Source organism: Mesoplodon densirostris, chromosome 11 (genome assembly GCF_025265405.1).
Source record: "Mesoplodon densirostris isolate mMesDen1 chromosome 11, mMesDen1 primary haplotype, whole genome shotgun sequence".
Taxonomy (NCBI): domain Eukaryota; kingdom Metazoa; phylum Chordata; class Mammalia; order Artiodactyla; family Ziphiidae; genus Mesoplodon; species Mesoplodon densirostris.
In genome coordinates this window covers 97796641-97811200 of record NC_082671.1, presented here as the reverse complement: position 1 = coordinate 97811200, position 14560 = coordinate 97796641, and positions in this window count along the sequence as shown.

Below are 14560 nucleotides of genomic sequence, written 5' to 3'. Positions count from 1 at the left end.
AGAGAAAGAGAAAGAACAGCAGACTGGTAACTAGAGAAAGTGAGAGAAAACATGGGATATAAGCAGGAATTTCCTGTCACTCGCTCCTAGCAGCTGGTTGTTGGATAGGAATAAGAAAAGTAGGGCAGCTGGCAAACACCCAGCTCTAGCTTCTCTTTCTGAGACCCTCCCCCACCACCAATGGCACTGTGACTACTCTTGTCTAGAGCCATGCTATGCTCTAGCCCAGATTTTGCAAGCTGATGTAGCTCTGCACACACACCCCTTCAATACAGAAAGGTGCTGTAGGATGTCCCTGTCTAAATGTATCTTTTCTCTGTCCATTTTCTTTCCCCATTACTATGTTTCTCTCTTGCCAATGACAGCCACAATTATAACTGTTGTCTCCACTAGTTCCTTCCACTATAAATATTGCCTATTTCACTGCAGTCTGGCTTCAAATACACCATTCCAGGGAAGCCAGTCTTGCTGACATCACCAAATTATTTAAGTCCATTTTACTATGTATCAGTACAATTTCCTGGAGTTGTTCGTATCCTTTTTCAAAACACTGGGATTTATAGATCACAATAAGGATTTTGAGGTTTTATCCAAAGTGCACTAGAAAACCACAAAAAGATTTTTTGGGAGGGAAGCCTCCAGTGACACTACACTCTCTGGGTTTTGCACCTGCTTCTCTAGTGTATCCTCCTCAAACAAAATTCTAAATGCCAGTTGTTATCAACTGAATGTTTGCATCTCCTCCAAATTTACATGTTGAAGCCTAATCCCCATAACGATGGTATTAGGAGGTAGAGCTTTTGGGAAGTTCTTAGCTTTAGGAGGGTGCTTAGCTTTAGGTCAGGAGGGTGAAGCTCTCAGGCTGGGATTAGTGCCCTTATAAACACAGGAGGAACACCAGAGTTCTCACTCTCTCCTCCATTTGAGGACAGAGAGAAAAAGCAGAGATCTGCAAGTCAGAGGGAGGGCGCTCACCAAGAACCAAATCTGCTGGCACAGTGATCTTGGACCTCCCAGCCTCCAGAACTGTAAGAAATAAATGGTTATTTAAGTCACCCAGTCTGTAGTATTTATTATGGCAGCCTGAGCTCATACACAGGTGTTCCCCAGGGTTCAGTTTGGAGACCTCCTCCTTCTTTCTCTACAATTTTTCTCCAGGGGTTTTCATCCAGTTCCATAAGTTTTCAAGACTATCTAAATATGTCAATGAATTACAAATTTGTACTTTTGGCTCCCCAAATTTCCTTTGAGCTCCAGATTTTTATAACAATATACTTATCCTACATTTTATTGGGCATCTCACAGATACCTCAAACTTAAGTTTAAAATTTGTTTTTTATAGCCTCCTAATTGTATTTTTCTTAGTCCTGCCCATCTTTTTAATTTTTATTTATTTTTTTAACATCTTTATTGGAGTATAATTGCTTTACAATGGTGTGTTAGTTTCTGCTTTATAACAAAGTGAATCAGCCATTCATATACATATATCCCCATATCCCCTCCCTCTTGCATCTCCCTCCCACTCTCCCAATCCCACCCCTCTAGGTGGACACAAAGCACCAAGCTGATCTCCCTGTGCCATGCGGCTGCTTCCCACTAGCTATCTATGTTACACTTGGTAGTGTATATATGTCCATGCCACTCTCTCACTTCGTCCCAGCTTTCCCTTCCCCCTCCCCATGTCCTCAAGTCCATTCTCTACGTCTGTGATTCCATATATATGTGTTAGCATACAGCATTTGTTTTTCTCTTTCTGACTGACTTCGCTATGTATGACAGTCTCTAGGTCCATCCACCTCACTACAAATAACTCAATTTTGTTTCTTTTTATGGCTGAGTAATATTCCATTGTATATATGTGCCACATCTTCTTTATCCATTCATCTATCAATGGACACTTAGGTTGCTTCCATGTCCTGGTTATTGTAAATAGAGCTGCAGTGAACATTGGGGTACATGACTCTTTTTGAATTATGGTTTTCTCAGGGTATATGCCCAGTAGTGGGATTGCTGGGTCATAATGTAGTTCTATTTGTAGTTTTTTGAGGAACCTCCATGCTGTTCTCCATAGTCTGCCCATCTTTTTTTTTTTTTTTTTTTTTTTTTTTGCGGTATGCGGGCCTCTCACTGTTGTGGCCTCCCCCGTTGCGGAGCACAGGCTCCGGACGCGCAGGCTCCGGACGCGCAGGCTCAGCGGCCATGGCTCACGGGCCCAGCCGCTCCGCGGCATATGGGATCCTCCCAGACCGGGGCACGAACCCGTATCCCCTGCATCGGCAGGCGGACTCTCAACCACTTGCGCCACCAGGGAGGCCCTATCTTTTTTTAAAAAAGAAGTTTTAACACCCACAAGTTGCAAAGCAGAAGCACTGTTAGTCATTCTTGATTCTTCACCCTTCTTTATTTAATCCTCCCATACTATCCCTTAAGTCTTCTCCAAATCAATCCAAAATATGTCATCTTTTCTTTTCCTCACCACTGCTACGACTCTGGCCCAAGTCACCATCTTCTATCCTAGGAACTCCTACAATGTGCCTCTTATTCTATTTGCCCTCTTGCCCTCCTCCACTTGCTTCTGCAGATTCATCTGTTAAAATATGTATGATGCCCTCATTACTCAAAATCTTTTAAGTAAAACCCAATTCTGCTGTTGCCTACAGATCTCAGCTTAATCCTGTGTCTTGCCTACCCATCCATCTTCATTTCATGCCACTGGGTCCTAGGTGCAGTGGCCATCTCTTAAATCCCAGCAGGGACCATGCTCTGTCTTACTCATGCTGTTCCCTCTCCTGTGAATGCTGTTTCTGCTGATCTTCATATAGTGATTCTTTATTAATCCTTCAAATCCCAGTTTAAATGTCCCCTGCTCATGGAGGCCCTACCCACTTCATCTATGTGGATTCCCTTTGTTATTCTTTCTTTCTCAACCATTTGTTCCTCATTGAATTAAGAGTATTTTATATGTATTGTTGCTTATATATTTGCTATCTTTATTTCTTATTACACTGTAAAATACAAAAGGGCAGGATCTTGTTCCTTGTATTCATTAATGCATGCTCAGTATCCAGCACATTTGCTGGATTCGTAGCACTCAATATGCTGAATGAATGAACTCAAGTATGAAACAGGCATTCAACATGCACTTAAATAATTAGAGTTTATTATAAATTACACCATATAAACATGTTTAACTATATTACTATTTAGTAATGCTTAAATATTACACATAATTGTTATGTAGAAATATTTGGAGTTCACCAACAAGTTTTTATTGAACCCAGTACCTACTTTATGCCCAGAATACTCTGTGGTATTATGGGGAGAGTTGATTAAAAATAAAGATAATCATTACTCTTAAAAAAAGATTACAATCTGGAGGAGCTAATGTTTAAATACACAAAAAAACATGGAAAGGATGTATAAAATGATTTCATGATGTGAAAAATAGCTGTAAAATATTTAATGAAACTTAATGATAATGAGGATCTATTTGATGAAGAGTCATGGCCCTCCAAAAAGTGAGCACCTATGAGATGAGATAAAATAAATAACAATAGCAGGTCCCACTAAAGTTGCAGAATCATATTACATATATGTGTGCACATGCAAAGTTCATGTGCCTTGGGAATTTTTAATACCTGCGGATAATTTATAAGAAGAATTCAGAATGGTAGTTTATCTAAAAAAAGCCAAAGTACATAATACTTTGGGGTAGCAAAATATAATATATAAACAATAGTAACCTACCTTGTGTTTATCCTCTGACTGGTGTCAGACTGGCAAAAATGAATAATGTATATACCTACTCACAGTGTGTCCATAGTACGGTTGGAGGGAGAGGGAAGTAAAATAATCATATAAAAGCCAAATCAATATACAGTTCAACAGGTGGTATAGAAAATACATACACACAAAGATGCTATGGAAGCCCCATGATTGAGGAGTCAACTAATTTGCTTGTGGGAGTCTAAGGTGGATTTACACAGGGTGTGTCATTTGAGCCAAGCCTTGAATATAAGTAGAGTTTTGACTGCTCATAAAATGAGAGAAGCTTATTCCAGATAGAAGAAATGACTTGTTCAAAGTCATAGGCCTGAGAGGATACGAGTTGTCTGTGGAATATAGAATGCAAAGCAGTCTCAGTGAATTAATACAATAGGTTCTTGGAGCATACAAGACTTTTTCTACCCAGGCCAAAACATTCTACTTAAAGGAAAAATGCAAAAACACAATCCAAATAATGGTGATACAGCTGGTTATTTTGTCATGATGCAAAACTGCCTAATCAGTCCTTTAACTTCTTTCTGCTGTGTTAACCATCTTTGTTAAATGAAAAATAGTCTATCTTTTGGAGAAACTTTAGGGACTTAAATCACAGATCAATGCATGTTCTAAAGCTTTACTGCCCAATTTGGAGCTGCAAGCCACAGGTGGCCACAGAGCACTGGAAGCGTGGCTGTTATCACATGTTGAAATGATAATATTTTGGATACATTGGTTTAAATAAAACACATTATTAATATTATTTCACCTACAGGCATACCTTGGAGATATTGCTGGTTTGGTTCCAGACCACTGCAGTAAAGCAAATATCACAATAAAGCGAGTCATACAAATATTTTGGTTTCCCAGTACATGTAAAAGTTAAGTTTACACTGAACTGTAGTTATTAAGTGTGCCATAGCATTATGTCTAAAAAACAATGTACATACCTTAATTTAAAAATACTGTGTTGCGGGGCCTCCCTGGTGGCGCAAGTGGTTGGGAGTCCGCCTGCCGATGCAGGGGATGCGGGTTCGTGCCCCGGTCTGGGAGGATCCGGGCCCGTGGGCCATGGCCGCTGAGCCTGCGCGTCCGGAGCCTGCGCGTCCGGAGCCTGTGCTCCGCGGTGGGGGAGGCCACGGCAGTGGGAGGCCCGCATACCGCAAAAAAAATAAATAAATAAATAAAAATACTGTGTTGCTAAAAAATGCTAACCATCATCTGAGCCTGCAGGGAGTCTTAGTCTTTTTGCTATAGTAATATCAAAGATCACTGATCACAAATCACCACAACAAATATAATAGTAATGAAAAAGTTAGAAATTTTGTGAGAATTACCAAAATGTGACACAGAGTCACAAAGTGAGTAAATGCTGTTGGAAATGGCACCGATAGGCTTGCTTGAGGTAGGGTTGCCACAAACCTTAAATTTGTAAAAAAAACACAATAGCTGCAAAGTACAAAAAACAAAGTGCAATAAAATGAGGTATGCCTGTATTTATTTTTCCTGTTTTTTTTTTTTTTTTTTTTTTTTTTTTTGCGGTACGCGGGCCTCTCACTGCTGTGGCCTCTCCCGTTGCGGAGCACAGGCTCCGGACACACAGGCTCCGCGGCCATGGCTCGCGGGCCCAGCCGCTCCGCGGCATGTGGGATCCTCCGGGATCGGGGCACGAACCCGTGTCCCCTGCATCGGCAGGCGGACTCTCAACCACTGCGCCACCAGGGAAGCCCCTATTTTTCCTGTTTTTAAATGACTTCTAGAAAATTTTAAACTACATGTGCAGCTATTTCTATTAATGAGTACTGTTCTAAAAGGTTTATAAAACAAATTAATGCTATTCTCTAGGAATGGACAACACCAATTTAGAAGATTAGGGATTATTCAACACTGAGCCCATAAAATCCTCTCTAAAATTTATGTGATTAAAATGAAAACCATAAAAGTTTAGCATTGTATGACACATAAGTATTCTCTTATACATGTGGGAAAGCATTGAGCATTTTTTAAAAATGTGGTTTCACCTAGAAAAGCTGTATTTTATAATTTTAATTAAACCTGGAAAGCTTCTTACAGTACTGTGTTGCCTTAGTGGAGAATTTCATGACCACCTTTATTTTTTAAATGAGGCTATTTATTGTGTTACTTTTGTTATTTCCACAATCTTAGAAAATTAATATACAAAAATACTTTTCTGATCCACGTGTGATACCCTTCCTTTGACTGTTCATTTTTAATAGCACTTTGCATGTATTAAAGCTAAAGATAAAATTAAAATGAAATCAGGTAGAAATGTATAGCAATTATTTTTATTGTGATTAGTTTTTTTAATTTTGAGAAATATAAAAGTAAAGAAGATGACAACATAATTTAGAATCAAATTGAAAATGGCTTAAAATGGTCAATATTTATTGGTCAAAAGTAGACATTTTGGGACCCATCTACCAATTACTATACAATTAAGGAAATGCATTTAGAAATTATTTGTAAGTCAATAAACCTCAAATAAAAAGTTTTCCGAGGTTATTTTGGTAAAATTATTACTTCTACAAAAATTACAACTAATATTTATTTAGCTGAGTTAACATGAAGCAATAGTGACATTCCATAACATTAAACTGATTACATAGAGCCACTAATTTCTGCAAAGTGCCTTAAAATAAAATGGATTGTTACTATCTACTGTGTTTAGGGAATTTCTGCTCATATAAGAGACTCAGTTTATAGGCTTCTTGTAATGATTGGGAATAACACAGCTGTTAAAATGCATGAGATTACACTGTAATAGCATCTTTTACCTAATACAAATCAGGCCAGAAATACTAATAAACATAATCACTGAGCCCTTAATGGAAGATTCCTGCTAATTTTGAAAGCTTTACAATTAGTTGTGATTCAATGAACCTGGTTCCTTGTTAAACTGTTAGGGAAGGCCAAACAGTGTTGTTTTAGGAAGGCAATGTTAAAGATTCTATGTGAATTTTTACTTATAAGGCAAGGTAATTTTTAAAATAAAATTGTTTCATTATTTTTTGTAACTATAAAAAATTCATACATTGCACTAAGATTAAAGTACACTTTTAAATACTCACAACCCACCAGGGCCATTGTACTACCAACATCTCAGACTTTCTCTCACACACTTCTCATTGTGCAAGAGACCTTCTTCCTGCTCCTGCCCTGCAAGCCTATTCTGGCCTGAGAATCCTTGTCCTTGCTGTTCCCTCTTCCAGAAAGGCAGTGTTCCTCAGTTCTCTCATAACTAGCTCCTTCTTTTCATTTAAATCTTGGTTCAAACATTACTACTTCAAAGTCCTCTTTCCAGAGTTCCCTTTTTAAGTGCTCATCATTTCGCCTAATGCAAGAATTATTCCTTTCTTTTCCTCAGAACAATCATCAAATTTGAATTTATCTTGTTAATTTGTGTGCATAGTTGTTGTTAGACCTTCCTCTGTAGAACATACACTCCATGGAAGCAGAAACATTGTTTGGCTTGTCCACCTCTGCTAACAAACTAATTAATTAAGTAATGGTATACATACACACATGCCACACACACACACACACACACACATATATTTATAAATATATAATATATTTATTGTCATATTGCTCCTGATATTTGGTAGGTTTTTTTTTTTTCATTAAAAATTTATTGAGAGGGCTTCCCTGGTGGTGCAGTGGTTAAGAATCCACCTGCCAATGCAGGGGACACAGATTCGAGCCCTGGTCCGGGAAGATCCCACATGCCACGGAGCGACTAAGCCCGTGTGCCACAACTACTGAGCCTGCGCGCCTAGAGCCCGTGCTCTGCAACAAGAGAAGCCGCCGCGGTGAGAAGCCCATGAACTGCAGCAAAGAGTAGCCCCCGCTTGCTGCAACTAGAGAAAGCCCGTGTGCAGCAACGAAGACCCAACACAGCCAAAAATAAATAATTTAAAAACAAATCTATTGAGAGCTTTCAAAGTCCATAAGCATATCTCTGTAGCATATGTTTTAATGATTACAGGGCATTCCACCATTTCAATACACTAGACTTTGTTATCAAATCCTCTATTGTTGGATACTTAGGTTCCTACCATTTTTGCATATTATAAACAATATTTTGACTTACATCCTTGTAGGTACATATTTGAACACTTGCCTGATTATTTCCTCCAGATAAATTCTAAGTTAAACTGCTAAGTAAATAAAAATATACAAATTTAAAATTTTGACTCATATAATCATACTTTTCTACAAAAAAGTTTTACCAGTTTCTACTTACATCAACATTTTGTATAAGTGACTATTTTTCCATAGTCTTGGCAATATGGAAATTATCAATACTTGCCGCTTCAGTAGGGGAGAATATATCACATCTTATTTTTTTATTATTATTTTTTTTGGCTGTGTTGGGTCTTCATTGCTGCGCGTGGACTTTCTCTAGTTGTGGTGAGTGGGGGCTACCCTTTGTTGCAGTGCATGGGCTTCTCACTGCGGTGGCTTTTCTTGTTGTGGAGCACGGACTCTAGGCGCGCAGGCTTCAGCAGTTGTGGCTCGTGGGCTCTAGAGCGCAGGCTCAGTAGTTGTGGTGCACGGGCTTAGTTGCTCCATGGCATGTGGGATCTTCCCGGACCAGGGATAGAACTCGTGTCCCCTGCATTGGCAGGCGGATTCTTAACCACTGCGCCACCCGGGGAAGTCCCTATCATTTCTTTTTTGAATGAATTGTTCATGGCCTTTGGAACATTGGAAAGTCTATCTTTTTCAATAATTTCTAAGATCTATTCACATATTAAGATTATTTAATATGTGTAGTCAAATAACTCTGTTGCATATAATTTTTTCTAATTTTTATATGTATTTTATCTTTTTCATGTATGTTTAGCTGTTTTATAGTAAAATCTGTTTTCCCTTCAAGTTTTTTATTTTTAGTATCAAGTTTTACAGGGTGCCACTTTATCCCAAGACTATGAAAATTACACACACACAAAACATACATAATGTGCATATATTATAATATATATCACATATGTACATGCTATATATTGGTCTCATTTTCATCTTTAATATTCAACAAAAATCTATAAGTATTAGAGAAATCACTTTGCAAGTTTGAAAGTGTTGAGGCTTATATCAGTGTACCATCCTGATAACTTGATAAAAAGCCCTTAATATTTTCTATTGATCTTAAAGAGAACCTCACAAATAATATTGTTCCTGTATAGGACAAAAATGCTAAAATCCCTTAATTGCAAATGTGTCTTTCTCAACTGACTTTAATTTTGTTTCATAAGGATGTGCCTTAAAAGGGGCTGCCTAAACTTCTAAACAGACTTAGAAACTTAGAGTAAGAGTTTAATAGTAAGTACCAGTAATAGAGATTACATGTCTTTAGGTTGCATTTTGGTGCCATATAATGTTTCCAGTTATGGCTAACAAACAGCCCACTCTCAAATATATTCTGAAGGTAGATACAGTTTGAAACATCGTGATTTAACACATGGCTTAGTGGGTGACTCAGTCCTTTCACTCTGGCTCTAACAATAACATAAAAGGATTTTTTAGTGGGACATCACTGTTCTTTTTTTTTTTTCTTTGATATCAACCACACACAAAAAAAGACTGGGTTATACTTCCAATTGTGCTGTCTTTAACTTGGATAATGAAGTTACCATCCTATCAGTACCTAAGACTTCCTTAAATGTTCTGTTATATTCAACCACATCTCCAAGAGAAGTGATGATGGGGCTAGAGTCCCACTGAGTAAGTAAAGTTTGCTTTTATCATAAACTCATTATTCTCAAGGCAAGGGCTGGAACCTATTTTTGGAAGCCTGAAATATTAAATTTTTTATTTTCATGTTAACTTTTTTCATTTTCTTGCTCTTTTTGTGCATAATAGAAATTAATAATAAGACAAATTGTCACCTGTGTGATACATAGCCATGATTAGTATTTCTGTGGTTCCCTTTAATATTTCAGTGCAAATTTGTTAGAAAATACCATAACTAATAATAACAAAGCTGTTGTGAGGACTGACTGTATGCTAAGAGCTTTAAGAATATTAATTCATTTAATCTTCATAGCAAACTCATGAGGTTAGTACTATTTATATTCCTACTTGACAGGCAAAAAACTGACCGACCAGAAACTTAAGACACTTGTCCAAAGTCACACAGCTAGGAATGGCAGAGATAAGACACAAAGATAGGCAGGCTGCTTCTACAGCCCCTCTCAAAGAGTATACTCTCTACTGCTTCACGAAACTTACACTTTCCTCCAGCTTCCATAATCTGAAGTTATGACAGGGTAATAATGAAAGTAATAGACAACATTTCACTGATCCAGCAAGGCCAACTTCTACAGTTCTAAGGCAACCCAATTTCAATTACTCCTAAGAAGTTCTGGAAATCCTAATGTGTTAGGGGTGTATCATGGGTTTGCCAGTGTACTCTGTCTATAGCATACTTCCCACATCATTGCCATGGAGTTACCTGCTGTCTAATTTAACTCCTACGTCAGCCTGATTCATTTATTCATTGACATTTATTGAATACTTACTATGTGTCCATTACTGTTCTAGCCACTGGGAAAACAGCAGAGAAGGAAACAAAATCCATGCTCTTATGAAGCCTATATTCTAGATAACAGTGATGAGTGATAAATAATTTGTCTGTTAGCAATAAGTGCTGTGGATGAAAAAGTCAAAGATGGGAGAAGTCACTTTATATGAGATGGTGACATTATATATAAATGTCATCTCAACAATAAGATGACATTTGATTAAAGATCCAAATGAAGTAAAGGAATGATCCATGTAGATTTCTGGGAGAAGGCCACTCCAGGAAGAGTTCTGAAGAATATCCAGAGTACCAGTGTGATTGCACGGAAGAAAACAGAGGAGAGTAGTATGGTCAAAGAGATAGAGGGGCAGATGAAATGGGAAATATGTTTGTGTTTGTGTTTGTGTGTGTGTGTGTGTGTGTGTGTGTGTAGTACATGCATATGTACAGACATGCACACATTTCTATGTATTTAAAGTAGAGCCAAAAAGATTAAATGCTGCTTTTCGTGTGTGTATGAGACAAAGAAAATTAAATATGACTTCAAATGTTTGGCCTAAGCACCTGGAAGAATGGAAGCTATTACAGAGATGTTGAAGGCAATTGGGTGAGCAATTCTGGCGGGGAGTTAGATGTTCAAGTTATAGATATGTTAAATTTGAGATTCCTATTCAGTGTCAAAATGGAGCTATTGAACAACCAGTTGCAGTTGTGAGTCCTCCTTGAGGAAGCATTACTAGCCGGAGATGAAATCTGGGAGTTGCCATGTTATGAATTGTATTTAATGCCATGAGACTGGGTGAGTTCACCTTCAGAGTCCATGTAAAATGAGAAGACAGATGACCAATTTTGATATTGGTTGACATTTAGAGGCTATGAATATGAGAGAGAAATTACATTGTTTGAATCAAGAAAAAGAATTAGAATATAAAATCTGAAGGAATAGAGGATCTTAATATCCTTCAGACAATATTTTATGACAATATTATGTTTTGCAACTACACTCTCATAAAAGATACAAGGTAGAGTTCATGGAGATAATGTATGTGAATAAGAGAAGAGCCTTTGGCTTTACCAATGAACCAAGAAGAATATAAAGTTGATATTATTTTATGAAAATAAAGGCAATGACAGGGATACATATGTTAATTCTTAGCATGGAATTGGGTCAAGAGCACATGCCAACACATCATTTCCAAGAGGTAAAGATGGAGAATTTGTTATAAATATCCTTAAATGGTCAATGGATATTAATGAAAAGGAAAGTCTGTTTACAAATTTCCCTGAGTCATTCTTCTTATTATTAATCTTGCAGGCAATAGGAGGTCAAGTTGTTGAAGAAATGAAAGTGTTCCTTGGCTCTAATCTCACAAAACGGCACAAGAACCCTAGTATATATATGCAGATAATTTCCTAATATACACAGCAGACCATAGTAATAACACAATTTTTTTACATAAGAGTGCTAATCCTGGGAACACTTTCTATACATTTATAAGACAGAATTATTTTTATCTTCATTTATCTATTTTCCCTGTTTACTAATATTAAGAGAATTTCATTATATTAAAGCTGAATTTACTACATGTTAATAGCTACATACTAATAGCTGAATCTGGTACATGTTCTTAAATTCATGCTTGTGTTCTAAGTTTTATATAAATAACATTTTAAAATTTTAAAAATAGGGAATGATAAATAAGTATACATTTTCTCAGGTGATTTCATGTTGAATGCTTAAGTGAAAGAAAGCTATTGGCTGTGGGCAGATTAGGTAATGATCAAATGTTATGTGCTTTTCCTCAGCTTTTTTTTTTTCATAACATTCAGGTGAGGGCCATAACATTAATGAGAGAAATGCAGCATTTGCTGTCAGACTTTATGAACATAAACCTCAATGCTAGGGTGAATAATGAAAACTCATTAGTAATTTAAGTAATGCTCTGCAAGCTGGATGTACAAAACTTAGGCAAAGAAATCTAAATTATATAAATCAAATGAACTACTATTGGCAAAAGTATATATTTCACATGAATTTAAGAGAAGCTAATGGCTTATACACCCTTGATCTCATTTTACCTTGTATATTTTACCATTTAGGACTAATTTAAAGGGTACAAACTTACAGTTATTAAATAAACAAGTCATGGGGATATAATGTACAACATGGTGACTATAGTTAATAATACTGTATTGTACATCTGAAAGTTGCTAAGAGAGTAGATCTTAAAAGTTCTCATCAAAAGAAAAAATTTGTAATTATGTATGGTGATGGATGTTAACTAGATTTATTGTGATCACTTCCCAGTGTAATATACAAATATTGAATCATTATGTTGTATACCTGAATCTAGTAAAAAATTATATGTCAATTATATTCTCTATGAAATAATTTAAAACAAAATTGAGCATATTATTATCAACATAATTATAGCTCAATACATACGATTGACCTTTATATATAGACAATTTTTGCCAGCCTTATTGAGAAATAATTGACAAATAACACTGTGCAAGTTTAAAGTATACAGTGTGATGATTTTATAATCATATGTATTGTGAAATAATTACCACAATAATGTAAGATCTACTCTCTTAGCAAATTTTAAGTACACAATACAGTATCAGTAAGTGTAGTCACTATTCTGATGTCAATTCTCCCATTATACAAATTTCTGATCCTAATAGTGCTTCCTGATTATTTGCCACTAAAAATTTCTTAGTGTGGTGATTATCCCTTAATAAGGAGATGTCCTTGAAATAGAAGCCTAATTTTCATCTCTGTGTCACACTTCTTCTGCTTCTTTTTTTTAAACATGTTGAGATACCAATGATATCAAAGAGAAATTTAAGTCAAACTGATGCATTTGGAGGAGTTAAAATTTTTACCTGAACACCTGTATCTATCTTAGTTTAATTAAATCAGTATTTAAAACAGCATTGAACCATAGATCTTAAAAGGATCATTGAACAAAAATTCATTACTTTCCTGCAATTATATATATTTTATTATCTTGGTGGGACAAACTCATTTCAAAATAGTGTTTATGTCCACTGACTTTTAAAATAGGGTATGTCTGAGGGCTTCCCTGGTGGCGCAGCGGTTGAGAGTCCGTCTGCCGATGCAGGGGACACAGGTTCATGCCCCGGTCCGGGAAGATCCTGCATGCCGTGGAGCGGCTGGGCCTGTGAGCCATGGCCGCTGAGCCTGCGGGTCCGGAGCCTGTGCTCCACAATGGGAGAGGCCACAACAGTGAGAGGCCCGCATACCACAAAAAAAAAAAAAAAAAAAAAAAAAAAAATAGGGTATGTCTGATAAATAACATCATGACATACTTTGCTTAATTTATTTAAAAATCCTTGTTTTAAATATAAAGAATATTTGTGAAAGAGCATTATTTAATTTTCTTACAGTTAAAGATGATGTTTGTTTTATTAGCAAATTGTAACCATTCTAAATGTATTTAAAGTTAGTAAGCCTCAAGAAAACTTAATGCAATTTAAACATAGGCTGGCATTCTCTACTTTATTTATTTATCTATTTGATATTTAATACAAACTATTTATTTATTTATTTAAACATCTTTATTGGAATATAATTGCTTTACAATGTTGTGTTAGTTTCTGCTGTACAACCAAGTGAATCAGCTATACATACACATATATCCCCATATCTCCTCCCTCTTGCGTCTCCCTCCCAACCTCCCTATCCCACCCCTCTAGGTGGTCACAAAGCACTGAGCTGATCTCCCTGTGCTACGTAGCTGCTCCCCACTAGCTATTTTACATTTGGTAGTGTATATATGTCACTGCTACTCTCTCACTTCGTCCCAGTTTACCCTTCCCCCTCCCCATGTCCTCAAGTCCATTCTCTCCATCTGTGTCTTTATTCCTGTCCTGCCCCTAGGTTCATCGGAACCATTTTGTTTTTAGATTCCATATATATGTGTTAGCATATGATATTTGTTTTTATTTGATATTTGTTTTATATGATATTTGTATGACAGACTCTAGGTCCATCCACCTCACTACAAATAAATCAATTTTGTTTCCTTTTATGGATGAGTAATATTTCATTGTATATATGTGCTACTTCTTCTTTATCCATTCATCTGTCAATGGACACCTAGGTTGCTTCCATGTCCTGACTATTTTAAATAGTGCTGCAATAAACATTGTGGTACATGACTCTTTGTGAACTGGCATTCTCTACTTTAAGAAGTCAAGTATGATTCTTGTGAACTAACCTGTGAT